This window comes from Hordeum vulgare, chromosome 2H, assembly GCF_904849725.1.
Source record: "Hordeum vulgare subsp. vulgare chromosome 2H, MorexV3_pseudomolecules_assembly, whole genome shotgun sequence".
Taxonomy (NCBI): domain Eukaryota; kingdom Viridiplantae; phylum Streptophyta; class Magnoliopsida; order Poales; family Poaceae; genus Hordeum; species Hordeum vulgare.
The window spans coordinates 297,708,890-297,715,082 of record NC_058519.1 but is presented as its reverse complement, the minus strand read 5'-3'; positions in this window follow the sequence as shown (position 1 = coordinate 297,715,082).

Sequence of the window (6,193 nt, the reverse complement as noted above, 5' to 3'; positions counted from 1 at the left end):
GATTTGAAATACTCCAACTTTTTTGAAATTTTACCTACTGATAAATAAGATCACTAATGATCAGTAGCAAAAAGAATGAACTAAAAATCTATTTTAAACTTCAGATATTAACAAAACAAGATTTAAAGAAAATATGCTTAAATTCAAATTTTACATTATCAAACATGGTCAAATTTTATATCTACAGAAACTACATAAAATTTGTGATCCAATGCAAAAAGAATCACCTCAATTGGAGTTATAGATTAAAAGTTATAAGCAATCTAAAATGAGGTTCAAATCTGTTTCAGAATGAAAAAACAGAAAAAAAATTAAAAATAAAAAGGCGACGTGGCACGCTGTGGTTGGTTGGAAATTGTGCGCATTTTAGGCTATCTAACGGACGGTCGCAAAATAAAAGAAAACCTTTCGGTTTTAAACTAACTAACAGAGAATCGGTTGGTTTTTCTAACTAAACCAAAGAGGTACCTAATTCTAATATAAGCCGTTTATATTGGATCTAACGAGGCGAAGAAAAATAAAAGAGAGAGGGAGTCCATACCTGTTTGCTACAGGAACTCCGGCGAGGCTCATGGCCGGCCGAAGTGGATCCGGCGAGGGGAGGGCGTTCTGGTGGGGGAAGACGGTGGTGGGATGGTGGATCCGGCGGAGGAGAGGCTCGAGCGTAGGGAGGTGGCGTCACGGGGCGCTGGGGGGCGACGACCGGCGCTCGAGAGGGCTCCTGGGAGGTTCGGCCTACAGTCTCTCCGGCGAGCCGGCTGCAGAGTTGAGGAGGTGGGGAGATGCGGGGTTTTCTAGGGGACCGGAAAGAGGAGGCCGTGGGGATCTTATATAAGGGGTGGGGAGAGCGAGGGGAAGGAAGGATTTCACGAATCCGGGAGAAGGGGATTCGTCTCCCTGCCATGGAAGACAACCGTGCTGTGGAAAGGAAAGTGACGAGAGGTGGAAGAAAACCGATTCAGGCCTGATTGGTTTCTTAATGGGCTCGGGATAGTTTTCCTAATAAAAGAGATTTGGTTTCCTTTTATTAAAAGCAAGAAAGAAAAGTTAAGAAAAGAAACAAATCCTTTTCCGAAAACATAGGTATTATATATCAAAATTCTTAGAAAAATATTTACCACCACGTGGACATTTTAGTTTTTGAAAAACTAAAAACTTTATAATTTTTTTTAAATCCAATAAAAATCCAAATTTTGCCTTTAAAATTTTTGGCACTATTTTTCTTCTGACTTCTATTTTTTTTGGGGTGTCATGCTATCTCTCTTTCTTGCTTGGCAAGTATATTGTGAGGAAAATTTTGGTGGTGAAAATCTCTTGTGCCGAAATACATTCGAATCGAATACCAAAAGAAATTCAAATGCCACCATGATTCAAATTCTTTATAGTTGAAGAAGTCATGTTATCTTCTCTCACTGATATTAAATGGATGAATTTGAATTCACCGGAAAAAAGGGAAAGTCATTTTATTCCCTCTCATTCAAAAGTTTGAAAAGTTTCAAATTTCACTCAAGTTTCGATCATTCAAACAAATAAACAATCAATCTAATAATTATATTAACATTCCAAAATTTGGGATGTTACAAACCTACCACACTTAAAATGAATCTCGTCCTCAAGATTCGAAGAGGTTAGAAAGAAAAGGTTAGGGTTTGGGGGTCTTCTAACAAATCCAATCTCTTGTAAAGTGGGATGCTACCACACTTAAAATGAGAGTTACCGGTCTCTCAATTTTTTTAACAATCCTGTGGGGTCTTTGCATCTGGCTCCTCACATCCTTCATACTAACTCCTTTGGTGATGCTCTTCCATTATATTCATAATGTTCTCCATCAAAATCGAGTGCTCTTGTGTTGATATAAATTTCTTTCGTCACTGGGTCTTCTTAACTGACAAGTCTGGTGACCATTCTAAATAACCTATCGATGATTCTCATGGTGGTCTACCATTTGTGGTTATGCTGCAGAGAGAAGGATCTTGGCTTCATCCTCGCCGTAAAATATCCTATGCGTGACCACAATTTCCATGTACATGGGCTTTCATCATACCATTCTAAGGCTTAAACAAAAAATTCAAAGAACGTCGTCTCTCTCTATGGGTAAGTCTCTCAGATTTACCATTCCGAATAGCAAGAGAATGAAGAGAGTAAGTCGTCATGGTGATCAATCCATTCTGCGCCCAAATCATTACTCTGTATACGGTTTAGCGAACCTCGCATTCTAACACTTGGGCATCCTCACATCCGTTGCACAAATTTCTTTTGTACACGAACGAAGTTCACACGAATCCATTGGATTCTGCAAGCTGAACAAAACATCTATCGTATTCTTTACCACTCTCAGGTTTTACGCGTGCACCTAAGAAAACGTTTGCTGACAAGTCATAGCTCATTCCTTCATGCTCTTGGGGCAACCTTCATGAAAATCTTGGGATGCATCCTTGTACAGGTTGTATTCCTTGAACTCATTTTCCTTTCCATTGGTCTGTGTACCAATAAAAGTGTTTGTTCCTCATAATAATTCCTTCATTTCATCCTCATTCTATTCTCAAAATTCCACTTCAAAAGTACTTGGTTACAAATGTTGTCACCCCCATAGTTTGATATGGTCCAACATTTCCTTCAATGGTATTTAGTGCGTTTGGCTCCATGGTATGCATGGTACATTCCTACTCATTGGATCTTGTGGGTTTATGGATTACTACCACACTTAAAATGATATATACTCATGCCTGCATAGACCATATTATCTCATATCCTCATAAATGTTGACACATCTTTGTTCGTAGAGAAACAACGCATACAGTTTCAACATAGGAAATCATGACACAATAAATTTTATTGATTCACGAAGTTATTCCAATCTCAGAGACTTCCATTACAAAATATAACTCCATAAACTCATGATAACAAGAGGGCTTCATGTTACACTTATTGCCATTGTCAAAATATAACTACTCCATCTTTAGCTTTCTTCCCCTGTGCACAATTACTAGCATAATGTCTTGCTTCCTTGCAATGAAAATAAATGAGTTCCGACAAGTCTCGGGGCTTCTTGGTGTTTGATATTACTCCTTGGTTTTCCTGCTTCCTTCTTGGGCACATATCGTTGTAGTGGCCCAATTCCTTACACTTGAAACATCTGATATGACTCAGGTATTTATGTGTCGGGATTTGACTCTGCCTGGTGTACTTTCTCTTCTTTCTGGACTGCTTCATTCTGGTTAGTACTTCCATTTCATGTGGATCAAACTCTACTTTTTCCGCCAGGAGGTCTCCTAGATATTTATGTCTTTCCTTCGTGCAATCCTTTGAGAAATGTCCTTATTCTCCACATGAGTAACAGGCATTGGAGAAAAATCTGGTTAGGCCTTGTCCATCAGGGTCTTCCAGATTTTCCTTCATCACATGTTCTTCTAAAATCTTGTTCTTGAGCGTTTCCTTCATTACTTCTTTCTGCTGCTTGATAAGTTGTCGCACCTTGGGGTAAATGTGACACCGAGCTGGGTAGTGGGTGGTTCCTTCACACAAGAAGCAACTCACCTCACTAGTTGGGCATTCCTCCGCTAGGTGATTCTCTTCACAATGAGGGCATCCTTCCTTGTGTTTTTCCTGGGTGCGTCCTATTTCTCCACAGATCTTGCATGCACAAGGCTTCTTCATGGGTTATCATAGTTCTTCTGAATGAGACGGGATCTTAACAGAGTCTTCTTGAATTCGTCCCAAGTTTTTGCTCCATTAAATCCTTGTATGGCATGATGCATTTTCCACCAGATAGCAACACTTTGGGTAAAGTAATGAAGAGCGTGTGCAACTTCGTACTTCCTTGAAATAAATTGCTCCCGAAGTGGTTCTCCATGTTTCGAATCCATATTTCAACTTCCAGTTGGGTCATTGGTCCAGAGATCACAAGTCCAGCTTCATACTCCATCTGGTAGGGTTGAGGTTTTGGGGATGAGATGGGTAAGAGAGAGAGGAAACAAGGGAGATACACACAATACAAACAATATTTTTGAGAATAGGTTTTATTTCTGGCTGTAGGAAAACACACACAAATGACGACTCACAAATCATCGTACCTAACGTGGGTATATAACAGGGGTTTGGACTTCTAATGGCCATATAAATATTGGAACACTTCAGGGTCTTCAAATTCTTCGGGTCTTGGGAGTGTTCAATTGACGCAGCTCCAATTCTTCAAATGCATGGTGAAATCCTCTTTACTTTGAAGTGGGACTCAGTTGATCCTTCATGTGGTCAAAGGGGAAAGAGTATTGTCTAACTATTTGATGTGAGAGAGAATATTTGATGAAATCAAAAGAGATGATAAGTAAAGGATGTTCTTGGAAATAAATTTATAGAGAGACACTTTCCTAAGGGATTTCAAGTTTCTAGGGTCACGTCCTACAGTCAACATGTGCTCTGATACCATATTTGTAGCGACCCGACTCAAAACGAGTCAATTCAGTGTGTATATGTGCCATCCGTGGATCAGTATGCTGGCACACACAATACATCAATGTATATATCAAAGTGCAATCACATGTAAATAATGTAAACTGATATATACCTCAAAAACTCAGCGGAAATAGTCAAAGGGAGTGGAGTCCCAATAAACACCAACGACAAGTTGAGTGCACACCGTAACCCTGAATCATACTCTTACTCGTCGTAGAAAGTATCTACACCATAAGACGTTGCAGCCGTGTAGGTCATCATATTGAATATGCCGGCAAGTCACAAAAGAGAGAGGTGTAAATATCATCTATACTATATGCATATATGGCAGGTGGGGCTGTAGTTTAAGTTTTGCGTAAAGCAAATTTCCTACAACAAGAGAGAGGGTAAAAGCAAAATTTACTACATTGTTGGTTGTTAATGAGAAGGTTCCACCAACCATGTCTCATACCCAAGTTATAATATTACCCACAACAATAATTAATGGTGTTGAGAGTTTCTGATAGTTTCAGTTGCTTTGGCTCAAGTTGTCCATGACCGTGGACACGGCAAATCGATTAGGTTTGAGTACTTTGCAGAGTTTTGCACACGTTCCCCACAAGATTTGATCGCCTCCGTTGAAGTCCTAGCACTTCAGCGTGTTGGAGAACCAGATGATCAAAACATGGTGTTTCAACGGGTTCCTCTGAGCCTCTGTCGGTGCCCATCCAATCCTACCGTTCTTCTACATCTCGTAGCACCGCCCGTCGAGAGTCACAACGGTGTCCAACCAAGCCAGAGCGCATAATGAATTGTGGCTGTGCAGGTAAGCCTTGGGTCTTGAAATATCCATCCATCTCTTTGAGCCTGGGTGAAGCTTCCCGCAAGATGTCATGGCGCTTCTCCATGCATCCCGGGTCCTCTGCTGGTTTTCCCAGGGAGCCCATCAGAACCGTCCTTCACCCAGAGGTATATTTCGTTCCGAGGTCTTGCAAGTCTTGGAGTCTTCAGGTCTTGATTATTAAGTTTCTCACAACACTCATGATACACACTCAACCAAACCCTGTCTATTAGGAGCATAGCAAAATAATGTCCCGGCCAAAGTATCAAGGTTTTAGGGGTGCCTATCACAACATACTACTCAATAGCCAAAGTTTCCAAGTACCTACTTGCATGCAATGGGTGAAGAAGGTTGAAACTAATGCAATAAAACCTTAGGTAAAAATATGATCAATGTGAACTTGTCTGGTAAGGTTGATGAAGAAGAAATATCGCTCTCAAGAATTAACTTGATAGAACTATTCGCCACTCTCCGATGATATCTATATAATCAAACATAGTATTCATATAAGCAATCCTACTAGCAATCATCCCAACAATCAATATAACAAACGACAACAAAATTTGATGCAATAATGTCGGGACCCCGATCCTAAGTCATAAGAACCCAGCCTGTAACACAACACATCACTTTGCGTCCTCACGCACGGTAAATTCCACGACTGCCACCTTACCTTGGCCGGGACCGTTTGCGTCTTTTGACTCACATATATGAATGTGTCGCTAGCATTCAAACAAAAAAGAACCCAGGTCGACATGACTAGTTTTAAACCCAAGTGGTACATTCGTATAGGGACAGGCATACATAACCTAGCAAAGCAGGTGTCGGTCATCAGCGTGTGTAGACGAGTCGTAGCAAGCTACAAGGACTCCATTACACAACGTGACATTTCGCCGAAGGGACAGACACATCAGCAAAGAA